General features: G+C 43.1%; 1 protein-coding gene across 1 annotated transcript in view; it reads left to right on the top strand.

The window, feature by feature from the left end:
• Positions 1 to 14,314: 14,314 nt before the first annotated feature.
• Cdh11 (cadherin 11) overlaps positions 14,315 to 21,311 on the top strand; it is a 164,585-nt gene continuing 157,588 nt past the window's right edge. Inside the window, exon 1 of the mRNA XM_085682073.2 lies at positions 14,315 to 14,494. The gene's annotated coding sequence lies outside the window, so the exon portion shown is untranslated. The remainder of the gene's footprint in view (positions 14,495 to 21,311) is intronic.

Genomic DNA, 21,311 nt, shown 5'->3' with positions numbered 1-21,311 from the left:
TATAACAGAGAAAGACTCAAACAAATAAATCTTTTATAAGTAATTACATCTATCCAATTATTTATCTGTTGGTGAGATATGCAAAAAACTGGCTTATTTTGATAGTCAAATTCTATCTTTTCTCAGATTCTTATTTTTTGTCTCTCCCCGTTCTTTCTCTCCCCTCTCCTCCTCTTTTCCTTTTCTATTATTTCCCATTGCCCTTTCTAAAACAAAAATAGGATTTATGTTTTCATTAAACACATATGCATTTTGATGCAGACAACTGGTTGTCTATGGGTAAGTGGGTAACTTCTCCAACAGCCTCAGTTCCCTACAGTAACAGAGTGAGATTTGTGCCATCAACTATGCAAGTTGTTGCACAGGTTACAGTACATGGTCTTTACAAAATGAAGATTATAAAAAGTAAAAAATACACATCTGGTAGTTAGTCACTACTCTGAAAACTTTCTATTCCATGATTTTTAAGTGGAACTATAGTAGTGGTGTCCATATAGGAACATTCAGTAGGAAAGGAAAAGATCTTTTGTGCAAGGCTATACTCTCTATGTATCTTGCTACAATTCTTAATAAAATCTCTGCATAGAAGGCATGACTGTCCTTTAATGCTTTCTCCACTATGTAGTATGACAGATAAATCAAGTGGACATACAGTCTGAGACCAAATAATGAAAGCAAAACTAAACATTGCATTCCCAGGAGCTCGTTCCCTGCAGCAGAGACACAACTTCCCAGGCTCCCACCTTAGCTTGTGCACAGTGCTCCCTCTCTGAAGATTCCACCCATTTATCCCAGTGTTTTTTCCCCTGGGGTGGAGAAAAATGAATAGAATCACTCTTGTTCAGCCTTTAGGTATTAGAACAAAGTGATCTTATCTCCCCAGTGCAATCACTTCTGCAAACTCTATCACCTAAAACAATTTTCCATGTGATTCACATTCTGGAAACTTTTCTATTGTGAATTTCAACATGATTCCAGAATTGCAACCTTTAACACCTACCATGGAAAATGAAAAGAGCATTGAGTAAAGATCTGAATTGTGTATTTATCAATGAGTCAAACCATCTAATAGTTTGTCTTGAAAGTAACCAGTTTTCTTGGTACATGAGTTAGTAAAATATCCAGAGACACAATGCATATGTGTAAATTATGCATGTCTCTTTCTCCCTCTCTTCCTCTTTATGTGTGTTTGTGTCTGTCAGTATCTCTGTCTCTTTCTATTCCTCCTTTCCTCTCTCCTACAACAAAAGACCTTTGACCATAGTTCCTTTTTTACATTTTTGCTAGGGATCAAATTAATCTACATATAACCTGATTTGTACCATGCCTCACCAGTATAGGAATTAAAAATATTAGCTATTATTATTTTATCATAACATATATTGTTTCGTGGCTATGATAGATACCGTAGATAAATCAATATATACATATCAATATACAGCCCTCACCCTTCAAGAAGTAAGAATTCGAGAAGAAAAAATGTTGAAAATGATGGCTTATGATCTCTATCTCTAAAGTATAGGGTGCTTAAAGTGCATAGAAGAGATTTTAAATCTATACTGGTGCTCTAAGAAGGAGAACAGAAAAGAATAACAGGTCAATATTTCTTGAGGTTAAGACACATGAACCCATTTTTAGAGAATACATGGGAGTGAGTCAGAGAACGATGGAGAAACTTGTTCTAAGCTAGAAGAACAGGGTGTGCAAGGGTAACAGTGCTACAGCTGGTGAGTCTTTGTAGAGAGATACAACTTAGTAGGTTTCCTTACATCTGGATTTAGAATTATGGCATCATAAGATAAGACGTTTTCATGTTACAAAATATTACCAACTCATCAAATTAGATACTGCTCAGTTTTCTTTTAAGAAAGTCAAGGAATGCAGAAGTAAGGCAGTCCAGCATGGTTACCCAAGGTATACAGTACCTGAACTCTGAGCATACAGCATCTCACCTGGAGTTGTAGCTTCTTCATCAGCATCATGAATGTGAAAATGTTCTGCTTTTCCCTTACAGGACCTGATTAGGAAGCTGCTGCCCCTTCTGCCGAGGATGCTTTCTACTTATAATGTAATATTTAAGACAGACTTTGATCCAGAGAAACATAAATGTTCCTGAAGCCATCTTGTTAAAAAAAGCAAAGTAAAGATGTTTATCATGAGCAAGCAATTACTGGAAGTTGGACCTGGGGATGGACAACAGTGTTGGCTGTGAATTGGCTGCTATATTTGGCTCCACTTCTACTTTGAAATCAGAACTCTTTTTACACAATAGTCTAGTTAACTTTTCTTTTTATTATTACCCAACCTTTGGCAAATATATGGACTTTTAACTTAAAATATGTCTCACTTCATTTTATACATCTTCCACATCCAGTTTTATCTGATGATTGGTTATTTTGTAGTACATATTCCAGCTTTTGCTTCCATGAGTCATCTGACTTAAGGAAATTAGGCATCCTGGGTGCCGTTCCCCCTTCCTTAGTTGATGTAAACAAAGGTAAATAAAGGAGCATAGTGTTTCAGATTACACATACACATGGCGAATGTTGCTTCATTTGATAAACATTTCTTACTCAATCAAGGACTGTTGTCACTTAGTGTACCTGATGCTTCAGAAGAAGGAACTAGAACTAGGATTTGGAACAACTAGTGAATTCTTCCTTTACTATTTGCCCTGTGTATTCTACACCAAAACTTAATTTGGAGACCTGACATGACACATGAGATTTTACGTTCACCCTTTCCTCTCTTTTCATTCATCTTTTAGACTTCATATTTTCAATAACTTTTTGGTAATATTCATAAAAAGATATTCATTCAATAAGTCCTATATACCTGCATGTTTGAGAGAAACTAATAAAGTACTAATATTAAAAGTTACTGGCTTCTAGATGTGTGTTAGGAGGCTGCTTGTTCATTTCCTGGCTGCCCAGACTCCTGAAAAAGCTACACAGATGCTGTATTAATTTAATCACCACTTGGTCCATTAGCTCTATCTTCTTATTCCCTAACTCTTGCATATTAATTTAGCCCATCTCCATTACTCTGTGTATTGCCACATGGCAAGGTCCTGCCTGCTTGCTCCACCTAGCCCAACATGGCAGAGCTGTTCATTGCCTCTGAGAGCCATGTTCATAGTCTCATTTTTAGGCACACAGCCAGTCTAGGTTGTCATTAAGCAAGTTGTAGCACTCTGTTCACAAACCCCATTTAAATGCTCCTAGCTGGACTTTCCAAAAGAGCCAGAGCCATTCATGCTGGTGAACCAGGAAGACACTGTATTAAAACCACATGTTTTTTGTTTGTTTTTTGTTTTTGTTTGTCTTGCTACCACTGAATCAGAAAGACCTCTCTTTAAAAAGCTGCAGCAAGCCACCAGCTTAAAAAAATGTAGCTAAACTTTTTTATTTTATTTTATTTTATTTTATTTTTGTGTGTGTGTCTAGAATTCCTTTCCAAGCTTCCTCAGGTTTTACACTGACCACACTGGAGCACCAACAAGTGGTCTTCTTACGATATAGATGTCTTTGCATAGACATACATGAGATCTTCAGCATAAGGGATGATGAGATACATATAGAAGAATGAATTATCATAGAAGTGAGAGTCTTTGTGGAGAAGGGGATATTTTTCCAAACTGTCTCTCCTCATGTCTCCATGCTGTATTAGAGCAGGGACAGGAAGGAAGCAAGAAAGAACACAGAGAGAGAAGAGTAGGGAAAAGCATTCATTGAGAATTTAGAATGTTTAAACCACAGCCATTTTCCTTTCTTAAGTAACAACAATCCTCAGAAGCAGATATGGAAGGCCTTATCAACTTAGAGCTGCAGAAGTCCGAAGCTTCCGGGTCAGTTAAGTAAGGAGCACAAACTGAGCTCAAGCCTGAGCTTGTTTGATTTTCAAGTCCATGTTCTATGTCAGTGGAGTCTGCCCTGCAATTAACCGGAGCGGAGAGAGCACACTGTGACTGAGCATTGCATGGACATATTAAGTAAGAAATATCACAGGTGATGAAACTTGGATGCTGTGACTACCAACAAGCTAGTGATAAAAGGCTGGCTTTGTGACAATATAAGACCCAGGTGACTTCTGCACAGAGCTCTAAGATATCTGAATATCTCTGGTATTTTTTCATCATAATAAGTGCCTCCCAGACTTCTTTGACTGTGTCCCAGAATAGTTCCAACAGATATGAAATCAATATTTATATCCTTTGGAGATAGCTTTCAGAAATCATCCTTGGGTTGGTCATAATCAGTAATCATGGTCTTTTAGAAGTAAGCTGACATATTGAAATCTTTGGGGGCAAATCTTCACATTTTAGGAAAAAAAATTAGAGAGAAAAAGGGGGTCATACAAATTCCAGAATCTATTTCACTTGTGTCAGATATAAAGACTCTGAATTTTAACTAGTTAAATATGAGGAAACTCTGACACCAGAAGAAAGTCTCTGAGCATCCTCTTGTCCAAAATACTCTCATACAGCCCCAAACTTTAGAAACTTATGCCAAATTCTTATTCCCATATTCACACAACTGGTTATCATCCATATTTCTGCTAGTCAGAAAAGTGTACCTTTTTCAATTATTTAGTTAGTCCTAGAAAAATGATTCACAGTATATATTTTGCTCTTGATGCTACAACTACTACAATATGAAGACTTGACTCCATTTCAAAAACTCATCCAAAATCATCTTCTCTATTCTGAATCTTTCTTCTAAATTATAGGCCCTCATCTGCTTAAGTGACAAGTCCTGAGCTCTGTATCAACAGAAGAACAATGAAAACAACAAAACCAATCCAATGAGTGCTACTACATATGGATACATTTTGGCATTCTTTTCATAATGTACAGAACTCTGGATTGTGAATCTCTGCATTCTATACCGAAGCTTATGAAGCAGAAGTTTTATCGATCACTTTTTATGTTACTAAGTACTTATCAAATCCCATTTTACCTAAAAGGTTTTGTACAACCCATTGCTAGCATATGAAAGATTCCTTTCTACATGCATCCCTGGTCTTCTGGACACTATGATGTTTTCCTACATCGACTTCCCTTCCTCCATGTCAATTAGATTCACAGTTACACTGCCTTTAGGACCTGAGCAACTGAACATTATTTCATAATTCACCAATTGACCAGCTGTTGTCTGACTTTGAGTGAACATTTCCAGCACTGTGAAATTTCCCCTTACCTACAAAATGTCCACAATATTATGGAAGCTAATAGGAAGAGCTTGAATAAAAATGTTTATGCATTAAATAATAATACTAGCTTGTTTTTCTTGGCTGGGACATAACTTTCTAGTAAAATGCCTGCTGAGCCTGTCTGCATGTCTGGAGCCTTGGAGTTCTTTCGGTGCCCCTTAATTTTCCAAGGAGCCCAGAAGTCTATGCAATGAGGACCAATCATGTTTTACATCTTACAAGTAAGGAGACTGTCAATCAGAATAGACAGACTGTTCCAGAATATTGTTTCTTAGAAGAAAAGAAAGCCCTCAAGGCACCTTTGGTCTCAAACTACTCCAGTTTTTGGTACATCTTGTGTTACAAGGAAACACCACTATTATTAGCCCTTGAGCCAGAGATGCTGGAAGAGGGAAATGTGTTCAGCAACTAGATCAAATATGGAAAAATTCACCTGATATCCTAAGCAGATTCATCTGCCTTAAGTTTAGAACATTAAGGAGGACTAAGGATGATTTCTGCCTTTCCTTTTCCAGTTCTGAGTGAAAGGTCATGAAAATTGGAGCTCAGATCTCTATGGAGCCATGTTGTTCAAATTGTAGGCTATTTGCAAAGCAAGCCAGTCCCAAACTTGAATACATTTCCAGTAGTTCTCCTGGAGAGCAAACACATTTAAATTCTTCTATTCAGGAGTCTTAAAAGGGATGTAAATGAATGCACATATGAACATGGAAATAGTCTTCTGTGAGGTGTTTCAATAAACCACTTTCTGAGTCCATACAGCACACAAAGTGAAGTCAGAAAGTAGCAGCAGTTGTCATTATGTGTCCTGTATACTTAATGTTAGGAAATTCATACACCCTAGGAAAGTCGTCTGCATCCCATCATTTTGTAAATTGGATTATCTTTTAGAAAGCGCCGAAGGAGGTAGCTATTTTAACCATCATCTGAAAGAAACCTTTCGTAAATTGAAGGCTCAGGTTTCTTTGTAATGCGAATAATTGGCATCATTAAATTCACTTTGTAAACAAGGGACACTTGCATCGTGTTTAGATTCAAGCAGATGATCCATCTGCTTTAGGGTTGGGGACTCATTCATTCAGCTAGCATTATTCATGCATTTACTATTCATGAATTCAGTCTACAAATATTTACTGAGTGCCTACCATATGCCCAGGACTGTGTTAGATGCTCAAGTTATAGGATTGAACAAGGGAGAATATGTATTTTGCCCTCCTGAAGCTTGCATCTTAGTAGGGTGAAACAACCAACAAACATGAGTCAATAAAAGACGCAATGCTATTTCTAGCAGATATAGTCATTATGGACAGGGACAAATTTGTCAGAATGGATAGGAAATGATGGTCAGTGGTAATGGGAGTCATGAGTAAGTGCTGATGCTGAGGAGAGTCAGAGGAATCCCTATTAAGAGGGCAAAGTGACAAGGTAAGCACAGAGAAACTAATCTAGAAAAGAAATTCTAGATAGATAAAAATGCAAGCAATGAATACACATGTCTTGAAGTTGGATTACTTTTCCTTAAATGATAGCAAAGAGATAAATAGATCCTCAATGATCAAGGGGTCTCTAGAAGGTAAACAAAAGTTGTAGAACTTAGGTAGGCAGGGAAAACTAAACTGGATGCTGGGAGAAAGGAGTCAGAGTCAGAGAGAAGCCAGGGAGCTGCTATCGGAGACAGATGCCCTAAGACTTTGTTGGTAGCCCACGACCTCATGGCAATACACAGATGAATAGAAATGGGTTAAATTAATATGTAAGAGTTAGCCAATAAGAAGCTAGAGCTAATGGGCAAACAAGCATTGATTTAATTAATACAGTTTTTGTGTTTTTTTCAGGTCTGTGTTGCAGAGCAGCTGGGAACCAACAAGCGGCCTCCACATGTGTGTGTGTATGTGTGTGTGTGTGTTGTGTGTGTAGGTCAAAGGACAGCCTGAAGAAGTAGAAGTCAGGGTTCTAGCCTGATTCCATGTGAATCTGGGGGAACTAAGCTTGGGTTCACAGGCTTGGTGGAAAACTCCATTCCATATGGTGCCATCTCACTGCCTCTCTTCTGTTTCTCCTGCTCTTTCTTCTCTGCTTTCTCCCCATCTGGTCATCATTGCCTCTTCAATTAATTTATTTATGTATGAGGCAATGCGCCTCAGCATCTGAAAGATGGCCTCTACCTTGAGAATATGGAACAAAGTCAATTTCTCTCTCTTCTTCTTCCTCCTTATCATCTCAAGACTGAAGCCCATCACAACTTTCTCCACAGAAAGGGAAGCTAATGTGACAGAAACCTTGTAAGTCACACATCCGAAGACAGGAGTACCAGCTCTTCGCTTTGTCAACTGTTGTCAACTGGTCATTACATGTAGCTTCATAATTCTCTCATCTGTAAAACTGGCATGATACTATAGGTTTTGAAAGAGTGTCTAGAGGATTGTTAGTTTTATACATAAATGTTTCTGGAATATAAAACAGGCTGAAGAAAACTTAGTAGTTATTATTATTACTTTATTAAAAGGCTTGACTTCTTCATTTCCATCATGAACCTTGATAAAAAAATAAGGACATCAATACAATGATTTGAAGTCAGACTGAATGGTCCCCTGATCAATTCAATGATTTTCAGAATTGTGTTCATGTCTATCAGAAACTATGGGACCTGGAAACACATGGTGGCTATGAGGGAGGAAGGCTGGAAACCTGCTTCTGCCTGTTATAGAGCTTGGCAGTTCCTCTAACGCTGCACGTTCCCCGGTAGGGACATGATTCCTTACTTGACACCAAAGTCTCTCCCACTGGGAAAAATAAGAATCAGATTCTAGCCTTCCATTGCCTTAACCAGCCATCTAGCCCTGTGATATGCACTGGCCAACAGGATAAGTCAGAAGAGAGAGTCTTGAGTACTGGACCATAGAACTCCAGAGGTGTGTATATTCCCACATGATGATGTCTTGCAAGGTTTCCATAACTATTAGAATATCACCACATTAGCTGGGTCCCAACACTAGGGAGGCAGAGGCCAGTGGATCTCTGTGAGTTCGAGGCCAGGGTGGTCAACAGAACTAGTTCCAGAATATCTCGGGCTGTTAGACAGAGAAACTCTGTCCCGATAAAACAGAAAAAAAAAAAGAATATTACCACATTAATATCGAAAGGATGATGAGAAATCAAGAAATCTAAATTGAGGTTTTCTTAACCAACTCACTCTAGACCAAACAATCCCAACCAAACCCAGATAATTGTTGATAATAGTTGATAATAGTTGATATCCCAACCAAATAGTTGATTTGGTCTGTTGATAATAGACCAAATAATTGTTGTTTTAAGTCACTGAGGATGGAGACAGCTTATGATATAGTACTATAGTACTATCATTTTAGTATTTAGTATTTAGCCAATATCCTGGTTTTAATACACTCAGAAATATTAGCTCATTCAAAAATATTCCCTGGTTTGTTTTCTTTTGTGTGTCAGACACTGAGAGAGCTGCTGGGAATGATTGGAGATATTAGTCATAAGGATATCATCAGTTCCCTTAGGGAAATTTACAGTCCAGGTGAGAAGGGAGCGATTAAAACACTACTGATAGACTTGTGAAGGAGTTTCCAATGAGGAGATGGCTGCAGTCTGAGTTAGCATGAGGTGGTGAGCCGCTTGTTCCTAGTGGCAGAAAGTGGAACTGCATCTTTGAGTCTATCTATCTATCTATCTATCTATCTATCTATCTATCTATCTATCTATCTATCTATCTATCCATCCATCTATCTACTACCTATCTACCTACCTATCTATCTATCTCTCCCCTCTCTCTATCTACATTTTATGTGCATAAGTGTTTCTCCTACATATATATGTGTGAAAGTGTTAGATCTTGCAGAGACAGACAGTTGGGAGCAACCTTGCAGGTGCTGGGAATTGAACCTGGGTCCTTTGGAAGAACAACCAGTGATTTTAACCATTGAGCAATCTCTCCAGCCTGATGCTTTGCTTTTAATGGAGAGGAAAAAAAATAATTCCAAAACTTCAGCTCTGTAAGAATTCCCCATCACCACCTCAGAGTTTAACTTGGACAGACTTTCATTTACAACTATGAGGTGTGAAGCTCAGCGAATGGGAATGGCTCATCCAATTGTGATTTGAGGAATTTGTGGCAGGCATAGGATGGACCCAGACTTTTCTTTCTCCTGATATTGTCACTGCAAACTGTAGTTCTACTACAGCTTTCAACAGCCATAATATTCTAGGATGAGATTCATATTTCTAATCCTAACAATTATAATCTATAATTACAACAGGACTTCTTATTCAGATCAATGAAGATATGGCAAGCAAATCTAATAATTAATAATAAAAGCTATAGCTCCTATTTATTGAGCCTCTGTTCTAGGCACAAAACTTATTGTTTTGGAATGGGAAGGTACTGAATCGCCACAGTAGTTGAGGTATAGGCAATTATCTCATTTGACAGATCTAGAAACTGCATTTGGAAGCAGATAAGCACTTGCTAAAAACTATGCAGCCAGTGAGTGATTGTAGTGTAGTCGTTTCTGATGAGATAAAACCCCGTCTCGCTCTTAAAAACTTAGGGTGAAACGTTTCATCCTCCTGGGAATTTCATTAAGTTCAGGAGGGAAACAATTTAATAGCTTCAGGAAGTCCCTGAAACTGGCCAGATTCACTCGGTTCCTCCTTTGCCAAGTTTCTATAATCAGCCTTGACTGCTGAGAGACCTTCTCAGACAAACCAGGCAGCCTGGAAGTGACTCTTGGATCTAATTGTAAGTCCTGCAGTGTGCCTCAGAATTCTTTGACAAGCCATGCCAGGGTGGTCTTTTGGCAGTAGAGATATTTCTGAGCTACTTCTGCTCCTATAAGTAAACCCAATAAACTCACTAACTCACCAAGCTGGACTCTGCCTTACTTTGGTCTTGAAGGACTTGATGCTTATTCAAGTGTTTCCAGAAAAAATGAGACACAACAGGCAGAAAAGGGATTCAAATAGAGATCAAAGACACGTGACGCTCTTTTTTTGTTTTTCTTTGTTTCTTTCTTCCTTCCTTCTTTCCATCCTCCCTCCCTCGCTTCCTTTTTTCTTCTTCCTTCCTCCCTCTCTTTCTCTCCCTCTCTCTCTCTCCCACTCCTCTCTTTATTTCTTTAAAATTGACTCATAATGGTTTTCTCATTTAATATTTCTCTGTGTGCCCTCTCTGCTTGGGGAAGGCATATCTGAAAGCTAAGTCAGTTTGAGGAAATCTAGCCCTTGCTTCAATTTTGCCTCACTTTTAAGGCCATTTACCAAAGGGTCTCTCTAGAGCAAGAAGTTTCTGGAAGATCTGGGGAGCCTGGGGCTTCTGACTGGAAATAAAGAATAGCAATGCAGGCCCTGGCTATCTTCAGAGTCTGAGGAGAGACACATCAAAGGGACCTGGTCCCTTTGATGAAGAGAAGGCAGGAAATTATCAGTCCTGCTCCAAGGAGAGACAGAGACTAGAAGAGGTTCATTTGGGCTTCCACGGGGGTCTGGAGTAGAAGGCACAGGCAGCCTTGAACTCGAGTTTCCTCTCTTGAAAAGCAAGGTAAAAGCAAGGAAGATTAGCAGCAGAACTCGGTTACTGCTCTCAGAACTTGGTGACGTCCTTTTCTTTTTTCTTCTTATTCTTTTCCTTTTGCAATCTCAACTGAAATCACACATTACTCCACCCAAGTGCTTAATATGGATTTCTATGACAGATCCTAACATAGTCACACAAAAAAAGAGAAAAGTTCCCCTCTGCAATGCAAACTCTGAGCTGTGTAGGTGTGCTTAACAGACAAGGAGATAGAATGAGCTGGAGTGCCTGTGTCTAGGTCCTTGGAATTAATCACTTAGGAGACTTAAGGTGTGTGTAGGGGGGAAACTAGCTTGCTTTAACATTTGTAAGACTCTCCAATGCAGCTGCCAAGGCAGAACTTGCCAAATAGACCTATGACGGTCTTCCATAAGAATCAAACTTGCAAAACCAGTTTTTCACTTGATTTCCTCTCTTGCCTTGCAAGAAGTCTACTCTAAGGGTTTAGTTGCAGGTCACAGAATGCCCTCGAAATCTTCCTGAAAGAAAGACCTACTGGCTTTTTATCATCATTGGAGGTGTTTTTAGCAGATTTGCACAGCCTTCACTTGCTATTTCATTTACAGCACTTAAACAAACCGCCTTCATCCTCACTCCACAGAAGCAGACTCCGGTTTGGAACCTCACACTCGGGTAACCACTGATCTGTTGTCTGTAAACGTGCCTTTTTTGAGACATTGCATATCGGTGGAATCATGCGGTTTGTGGTATTGTTTTTGGCTTTTGCCATATTTTTAGAGTTCCTTCGTGACGCAGCAAGCATCGTTTTCCCTTTCCTCTCCCCTGCTGAATAATATTCCGTTGAAAGGATCCATAATGTGTTTGACTCGCTTCCCCATGGCCCTCTGCTTTGTTTCCCATGTGCAGGCCATTTGTAGCTAAGGCTGCTGTGACCATTCATTCACATGTCGGGCTTGGTATGGTACGTTTCCTCTGATTTGGAGTAGAAAGAATCCTTGGCATAGAATTATGTAAAGAGGGTTCACTTCTACTATCCATTACACATTACTTCATTTTAAAATCTCGATGATGCTGTATTCGTGAAGCAGCTAGTCTCAAAGAACAATTGCTGTCACTTGATTTCTGTGCAGAAAGCAGAGGGCAATTTTCAGCCAGCCTGAGATATACATACCTCCAACTCGACTTCCTGAGACTTTCCTTATTGGTGCCCGACTCATTAAAGGCTCTGAGTCTCTGTCTAGCAAGTGGTTACATTGGTGCCCGCTGTAGGTTTCCTTTGTTCCCTCTATGCCTATGTGGACAGGATGCAAAAATCCAGGCAAAGGTTTGGAGCCACTTCAGAGCCGTATTGAAGTAAATATTAGGGGCGAGTCGGGCACTTTTCGCTCCGCCCGCCCAGTAACATCACTCATACATGGGACTGATTAGAGAGCAGCCTCTATGTTCTTTTATCGTGGGGACTTCCGGTGGCGGTTTGGAACCTGCCCAAAGTTTGAGGGCGTAGTGCAGACCTCAGATGAAAAGACAGTGCCAAAGAGACAAGAAGAAAGCAAAACCTATCCTAATAGCCGCCAAAAGAACTTAGGTCCCTGAGCCAACAGGAGCAGGCAGAAGCTTGCTCGCTCCAGAGAAGCACCTGAAGGGCGCCTGAGCAGCAACCCCTATCAGCCCGGTGTTGTGGCAGCGGCGGTGGGAGGCCTGGCACTTTGGGCACGATCCTGATCGAGGGAAGCGGAGGAATCAGTGAAGTGGGAGCTGGAAGCTTAGCGCCCCCTTTCCTCGAAGGAAGAGTGGGCAGTTATAAGGCCACGTCCACACGGAGTGATAGATGCTTTCTTTCCCAGCAGGATGGTGACTGGGGTAGTGGGGTCACCGCATCCAGTGTCACCGGGACCCCGAGATGCTGGGGAAAACGCAAGCATAGGGCAGATGTTCCTGCAGTCTTGTCCGCCCCTTGGTTCCTGGTCACGTTTCCGGAGCCCAAGGGAAACCAATGAATCTGTGAGAGTTCTGGGTCCCCTGGGCTGGTGACCAAGAGCTGGGGTTCCTCTACCATCTACTCTCCCTAGATGCTCACATGTGCTCCTCCCCCTGCGCTTTGGATACTAAGCATTCTCTTCTTTCGTTGGTCTCTTTCCTTCTAACTTCTGGTCCCTGTTAATCCCCTCTCGGCGCTGCTGTTTCTGATGCGTTTTCCAGCGTTTTCCTCTTATGTCTTTATTTATTTTATTGTTCTTTTCCTGGGGTCACTACTGCCACGCCATCACGACCCTCCTTCTTTATAAGATTCCTTTTCAACCTCCACCCACTGGAAACTTCACCTCTGCTCTTTCCATCACCTTCCAGACTGGAAACTTGTCCTAACCCGAGATCCACATTGAGGCACCAATCCTTACATCACATTCACAGTGCGCGTCTCCACACAGCTCTAGATATGATGAGCGCCCCCGCCTAGTCCCTGGTGTTTTTTCGGAAGACGCATCCCTCCAGAATGGGCTGGAAATGGGTTGGGGTCTGTCTTGCTGTAGTGTGTCCTTGTGGTAAAGGGATAAACAGGAGTTTGAGTTTGGGCGCCAGCAGGGTAGTTCTTTACATAGGCCCATCCGCTAGCCGAATGGCATTCTCTCTGGGGTTTTTCTTGCGGGGGGGGTTCTGCGGTGACCAGTGGGGGAGGCAACAAGTGAAACCAAGGGGTGGGGGGTGGGGTAGGGACATTGCTTGTACCTGGTTGGGCAGAAACCATGAAACACTCCCGGCAGGACTGACCCCTAGGAAGCTCTCCACGCATACACGCCTAGGCTTTCCATGTAGGATAGAATAAAATTGAGAGAGAGAGAGAGAAAAAAAAAAAACAACAAAAACAGAGATTGAGTTTTTACGAATGCTTCTTTGCAGTGTCTTCACTGCTCTCCCGGAAACCGACTTTGCAAAGGATAGGTGCTGGGTTCTGAAGGCACGGGAGAGGGTGGCTGGGCAGGAGCGGTTAACGTGGAGAGATTTTCAGAGGGCGGAGTGCTCACAGATAGAGAGGAGAATGCACTCCCTAAATCCCGATTGTCTCCCCTACTTGGGCAATGCCTTCCATCCAATCCACCCTCCAGTCGGCCGGTCGAGGCCCTAGCTAGCCCATCTGGAGCGGATTTCAGGAAAAGAGGAAAATGGGGGCTCTCAAGCCCTCTCCAGCTTCCCTCCGTCGCCCTTTCTGATTGGCTGTGTATCCCTGGAGCCCAACTTCAGTCGCTTCAGACTCTGTCTGAGCCCCCAGAGGAGACCAAGCACTGCGACCCGGGGACGGAGGAGCGGCCACCTATCCCGGGGTTTGGCATCTCGCGGGCCCCCGGAGGGAGGGGCCCGGACAGGGTCGGCCCCGTCGCCGGCTCCAGGCCCAATTCTCCACGTCTAGCAGTCTCGGTTCCTCTCCGCCCCCTCCCTCTCCTTCCCTCCCAACAGCGGCCTCCCTCCTCCCTCCCCCCCCAACCCGCCCGCCTGCCCGCCACCTCCCCCCGGTTTCTCATTCCTGCCACTAGCGCGCTCCGCGGCTCATTCCGCGGCCGCCGCCAGCTGAGGGGAGCGTCGCGGGCCGAGGAGCAGATGCCGCGGGGGCCGCTCACAGCCGCCGCCGACTTGTGAATGGGACTCGGACTGGGGCCCGGGCTGACACCACTGCGCTCACCCAGTGCCAGGGACCGCCGGCCGGGAGGTCGCGTTCGCCCGCAAGGGCCCCAGGTGAGGCGCTCTGCGAGTCTCTAGCCCGTGTCTAGATGGGGCTTCTCGGAGTAGGCAGAAAGAGGAAATAATCGCTTCTGGAAGAGACTGTCCACCGAAGTGGGGAGGCTGCTGGTTGATGGGATCACTAATGCAAAGAGGGAGGGCTTTGGGGGGGGGGGTGTTAAAAGAATATTTGTTTTTAAAATCAGAAAAGAAAAAAGAGAAGGCAGCCAGCTGTGGACGCGGGCAGAGCAGGGGTTTGAGGCGCCAGATGTGTACTCCCCCGCTCTTTGATGTGTTCCCCCCTCCAGGAGGTGTTGCACCAAGGCTTTGGCATAGCGGATTTGCTCTGGGTTGGGGCAAGGGACTGCAGAACTGAGCTCTGGACACGCAGACTGCTCTGGTCATGTCTCTAGGGAAAGTCGACCCCTGTGCGGTGCCGCCCGCCAGCGCAGTGCCTGTTCCCCAGACTGGATCGCTCTCTGCAGGATTCCTAGAGGGGTCCTCCAGGACCTCCATAGAGAGCTACCCAGGACGCAGTCCTGGTAAAGAGAGCTCGGGGGGAAGCCCAGAAGAAAGCAAGCGGCCGGGGAGGGGAGAGGCAATTGGCCGCACTTTGATAGCGTGGGTCCGGGTCTTCCGACTGCGGCTCCGAGGCCGGCGGCTGCGGAGCGCATCAACCCTCGAGTCAGCCAGCGCCTCCTCGGGGGCTCCTCTCGCCCTCCTTAGCTCCTAGCGGTGTAGTGGGTGGTCTGTGGGCGGCTCAGACTCTAGCTGGGTTCCGGCTTGGGCTAGAGGAAGCTTTCCAGGGTCAATGTTAACTTTGAGAGTCAAACCTTCCCCCCAAAGCCTGCGCCTCCTCTCGGAGCGCTTCAAGCCTCCCTAGCTTCCGCACGCTCGCCTCCCTCCCTGAGCTTGGCCTCCGAGCCGCCTTGCAGGAAGGGCCAGGAGCGGCGGGAAGGGGGTGGCCGCGGGGGCATCCTTCCCTTTCGCTTCCACCTAGGCTCTCCTTGGCAGGGTCTTCTCAATCTGTGATGCAAAGAGTCCCTGAAGAAAATGGGACCCAGGAGGCCTCGGGTCCAGCTCCGTGTTCTCTTTCTTGCCAAAGCCGGGTTTTCGCCAGGGCTCCTCGCTCCTGCCATCCGCGGGCAAAAGGTTCGCTAGATGTTCAAAGAAGCCCTGTTGCTTTTGGTCATAAATGCAGCAGGAATTTCACAGACTATCGCACGCTATGAAGACATTGCATCTTCTAATTATTTAACGGTGCCATTTCTGCACTAAGAAGGGTCGTCCCTAAGGACTGGGAGTGGGTTGGTTAATGAAAGCCTGGAACTGCAGGAGGGTAGAGATTTGTCTAAAGTCTCCCCTTCGGTTTCTTCTCCAAGAAGTCTTTTACGATGGCTCCTAAATCTACTCCTATTTTCCTCCGATCATTCTTAGCTGTGTACTAGGAAGCGGTAAGTTTTCGGTGTAAGCTCAGAGAGCAGTGATAATTAATCTGGCTAGAGGATAAATCAATTTCCTTATCGCTAGGGCTTGCAGCGAGGGTTTTGCGGGGTATCTGGATTTTCCTGGAGACCCGCATACAGATGTTCTCAGGACCGAGGATCCCTTGGAGGCACATCAGCATATTAGCCAGGCTCAGCCCAGTGCCAGGGCCTTTAAGGCTAGCAGAGGAAAAAGAAGGGACTGACCTTGATTTCAATAATGTTGGAATTGTGTTTTCCTAAGAACAAGGAGACGGAAGTTCTCCCGAACCAAGACAGAGATGCTCAACCCTGGCTTCAGGCAGCCTGCTTCTCTTCTACTAGAACAAAGGAATAAAAGTTACAAAACAAAGGGACATAGCTGTGGCCAGTACCAGAGTGACTCTGAAGCCACAGGCATGTTAAGTTCCTTAAACAATCTCTAGCTCTTAAGTTTTAGGGTTGGCCAGTCAGGCCCTGGAATTCGAACCCTCTGTGCAAAAACATCTATCCTGCCCAGTACAAAGGAATGCAAGCTGTTCTCACTGGAGACCAGGGACAGGCATCCAAAGACCAGGAAACTTTACTGTGTGAAGATGGGCTTTGCATGTTTTTTTTCAGAAGCGTTAAATCTTAACATGTTGAAGTATTTGGAGTCTATACTTTTATTTTTAGTGATAACCAGTTGTTACTGTCATTATTCATTATTTTAATTGTTAGTTCAAAGTCTGCCTATACTTATGAGGCTATCATATGGAGGGATGGGGGGGGGGAGAGAGAGAGAGAGAGAGAGAGAGAGAGAGAGAGAGAGAGAGAGAGAGAACATTCTCCAACCCTGCCAATAGGGGCTGAACAAATAAATGTTTAGGAAGGATGGAAATGGGATAATCTGGTGAGGCTGGACTTTCAGATTTGTTCAAGGTGGGTTTGTTGCACGCTAGGGAAACAAGAAGAAGAAAGACAGCAAGCTTTTGAGAAATAGTTCTTGTGGAAGCATTGGGCCATCTTGATAACACCCCAGAACTTCCATTATGTTCAGAACGCTTATCAGTGCACCGCAGCAAATTACTTGAAACTTAAATTCTATTTTCAATTAAGATGCAATCTTTTGTTAATTTGAAAAAAATTAAGTTACAGCTCTATTTTATTTTTATGGCACAGAACACATATTTCCCCATTTACTTTGGTGGCCTCAGAATGTTTATTTGTGGGAGGAGGGTGCAGAGTTGGAGAGCTGTGTCATCATTTGGGGGAATATGGGTCAATTTCATGCCCCTTTAATGCACAACCCTTCGTAATTCATGGCTTTTCTTTCACTTTGAATAGAATTACATGGCTGCTTTGTCAGGATTCAGATTTGGGGACCCTCATATGGGAATCACCATGACATTGACGTCATGGCTTGATTTACAATGCCAAAAGCTATGCTTCCACGAGCTTTGTGTGTCTTGAAACCTTATCTATGAATGCCAATAGCCGAGGAAAAGCACTCGGTTCACGTCAACTTTGATCTGTTGTATGTAAATCTGTTTTTTCTTCTGAATCATCCAAAGAAGGTCCACAAATCTGATTTTAATATGCATTCCCCAATCCTTTTGTGTTGGAAGTTCAAAAAGCATGCTAAGTTTATTTGAGCTTATTTTCAACATTGGCTTTTATATTTTTACTTTGATTAGAGGCCTACCTATTTATTGGCTAATAACAAAATACACTCCATGTAGTCGAGAGAAGGCAGTGAGCATTTCTGTTTCACAACCAAGTCTGCAGAACTGCTACAAATTTCCAAGTATTCCCTTAGAAACACACATTCACTTTATGTGTTCCCTATTCACTGATTTAAATGCATTAAAATATGTTTGCAAAGAGTTTCTCTTTTGCCAAACCAGTCGTTATTCCATCAGAAGTTGGTTAATTTGTCAAGAACTTTCATTCTTTATTTAGAATTTGAAGTGGTCAACATTCCTATTCCAAAGTGGATGCTTCAGAAATACATCAAGTTACCTAGCTTTTCTAAGATTGGAAGTTAAATTTTAATGGAAAGGGGAATAAAATCCACAGGTTTGTAGGGGGAAAAGGAGGGGAAGAAAAGCAGGAGGAAGTTGGAAACGGTGTGGTTTCCCTGAATGAATTTACTGGTCCATCAGGGTTCCTGTAATGGTCATCTAAAGATTCCTCTCTGACCACGAAATGCTAAAGAAAACAGTGGAGGAGGATAATTAAACATCTTTCTGCTTTAATTTTACACCGACATTGTGAGCCTGGTACTTCTCTGGAAATGGACTCTTTTGCGGAAGATTACACTTTTGGCCACTAGAGGGCAATGGTGACCTTCTCCAACTTCTTGCTTCGGGCCTCTGCTTTTGAGGGGCACCATGAAAAGCAGTTTTGTTACTAGCCTTGTCTGCACCTCTGCAGAGAGGCCAGATTCCCCTTTCGGTGGCTCAGGCTCCTGAGTTGCGCAGGAGCATCTTCTGAGATGGAGGATCTGTCTCCGGCGGTCTCTCCTTCTCACTTTACACCTTGTTGGAAAGTTGGGAAATTCTGTGACTTGAGATTGTCTAAGTCAAACCCTAGTGGGGGCTGGGCAGAGGATAAATAAGGTTAGCTCTTAGTGAGGCAGCTATCTGCCAGACAGATGGGTGGAATGATAGGCGATAGATGATGTTTTTAGTTTAGTTAGTTTGTTTGTTTTATTTTGTGATAGGAGGGTAGTTTTGATTTGGGGAGAAACGAATTAGAGGTGGGAGGAGAGGGAAGGAGCGAAGAAGTATCCTGAGACCTCTGCAATCACATTTCCTTTCTTTCAAGAGGTCTGAACGCTATTTGCAAGGCATTTGCAATTTGCAAAAAAAAAATTATAAAGAACTGCAGTTTAATTTTCAGTAAACACTTTGGAGTGTTGGGTTTTAAATAGCAGCAATACTTTACTCTTACCTTTAAATCATTTCTGATATTGCTGCATAAAACCTAACTTTAGCATGGAGTAAAATTTAAAACAAGTTTGGTCCTCAGTCACTGGAATTTGATCATTGAGGGTTTTTTTGGGTTTTTTTTGTCTTTCCTCAGTGATATGGAAATTGTGGTTTATGATTAAATGGCATATTTCAGACAGCATAAGTTTATGTTTGTTACTGTGTGATGGTGTCATTGAGAAAGTGCAGAAAAATTGAAAGAACAAATGCTATGCTATAATTAAGAGGAAAGCTCTATTAAAAGTAAGTACTGTCTTAAGTGGATACTTGTCTATTTTTTTTTTTTTCAACTGAATAGAGCTGCTTCCCTGTGGCTCAGCAGTAGAGTTCTGTGCAGCACTGAGCTGGCCTGGAATCTGTGGACATTTGATGAAGCAGGAATCAATGCTAATGGATTATGGGAGGAACTATTAAGTCACTGAGTGGAAAGTAAGATGAAGTGTTTTGTAAACTGATGTTCACTCACTACCAGACAGTGGATTTAACTTTTTTTAAAAAGGCACGTTGACACTCGAAGGCCTTGTGAGCAATGCGCATGAGAACTGTAGACGAAACTTTCTTGTCATTTAGTTTGGTTGGAGGACATTTGTGGAAATCTGGGACATTTTCAGGGAGCAAGTGTTGGTCCCCTCAGTTCATGGTTTCAGCTCAGGCGGAGGATCTGATGACTCGGGATGTTAAAGGAGAAAGGAATCTGAGAGAGAAGAGAAGGGGAAGAAAACAGAGGGTGAGGGAGAGAAATGGTGGCATTTCTCGCGGCAGGCCAGGCACAGGTCTCTACCATGCTGTCTCCTGTTTTCTCAGTCTCCCCAGGTCCCCAGGTTGGACATCTTGAGGGCTGAGCATGGAAGTTGCTGCAAATGGCTCTACTGGCCGCAGTGAGCAGCAAGTAGAGACTTACTCTGTCTTCTCTAACTCTGCACTTCTTAAACAATATTTGTGAACGAAAACTGCTTTCTTATTAGATTGCCCAGGCTGCAGCAGATGGTAGAAAGCCTTTACTTCCTCACCTGGTCCATTCCACTGGAAGGATTTATTTTGAAATGAGAGGTGATATTAAATTCACCTCTCCCTGTTCAGTTCTTTTATATGGAATGGCTTTAGGCCCACCGACAACCTGAGTGTAAGGGTGACCTAATTGTCAGAGCAGGCGGAGTGGTAGGAGGCGCCTCCCTAGTCTTAATATTAGCCACATAGGGATCTCTTCCCAGCTCTCATTGGGTTCCACCAGTGAAGCAAGACTCTGAATAGAGGTCCGGTTATCAACACTGGATTCTTCTTCTCTGTATGAGTAAGTTTGGTGTGATCAGAACTGAGGCTCAAACTGCTGTGGGCTTTGGGAACGTTTTACCCATGGGCCTGTTGTGGATCAGTTAGGCCGGTTTTTATTATCACTGAGGCTCAGATCACTTATTTAAGCCTGGCGGTAGCCTTGCTCTGCAGTATGGCTAGGAGGACAAAGTATATGAGCTTAGGCGTGCATGTGCAAGGTCAAACCTGACCTTATTGAAGATTCTGTCTTTCATTCATCATGGAGTTTTCCAATCATCTCTTAAAACCGATGTATTTGTGTATTTTATGTGTATTAATCTTTCCCCTGCACGTGTGCATGTGTATCATGTGCGTGCCTGGCACTCATGGGGGAGGGCAGAAGAAGGCAGGGGATTATCTGGAATTGGAGTTGCAGACAGTTGTGAGCTGCTGCGGGGGTTCTGGAAACTGAGCCCTGGTTCTCTGCAAAGCAGCAATTGTTGTTAACTGCTTTACCATCTCTCTGGGCCTTTCCCAATAATTTTGACTTTAAAATATAGCATTAAATAATGTTTCTTTTGATTAATCGGGTTTTTTTTTTCCATCTCTATGTTTTGCCCTCCATGGAGAGTACATTACCTGATGCTGGTCTCCCCCACTGTGGTCAGCACTTCCAGTACTCTGTATTTAAAGCTCTTTTGTATATGGAAAACTGGAGAAGAGTAACCAAAAATTATGCGAAGGCTCTGCTGCCTCTTCTGTAAAAACAGACCTCGTAATAATACCTATGTCCTGGGATTGTTATTAAGGTAAAATCAAGTTGAGTCCAATGCCGAGCGACTCACTAATAAACTCTGAAGCTACCGAGTGCGGAAAAAAATAGACCTGGGGACTCTGGAGACACTTCAGCCAGTTCAGGAATGCTTGCTGAATAGAGACAAGGACCTGAGTTCAATCGCTGGAACACACTTTAAAAGCCAGAGACAGGCACTTTTAATCCCAGTGCCAGGGAGGTAGAAACAGGCCAATCTTTGGGGCTCACTGGTCAGCCAGGTGAGCTTGTTAGTGAGCTCCAGGTTCAAGGAGAAAACTCGTCTCAAAAGCCAAGATAGATGACAGCTGAGGCAAAGTATCTGAAGCGTTCTG

The sequence above is a fragment of the Myodes glareolus genome, chromosome 22, assembly GCF_982192425.1.
Source record: "Myodes glareolus chromosome 22, mMyoGla1.1, whole genome shotgun sequence".
In the NCBI taxonomy this organism is placed as follows: Eukaryota; Metazoa; Chordata; class Mammalia; order Rodentia; family Cricetidae; genus Myodes; species Myodes glareolus.
Note: the sequence above shows the minus strand (reverse complement) of the source record. Positions and strands in the feature narration are given on the sequence as shown.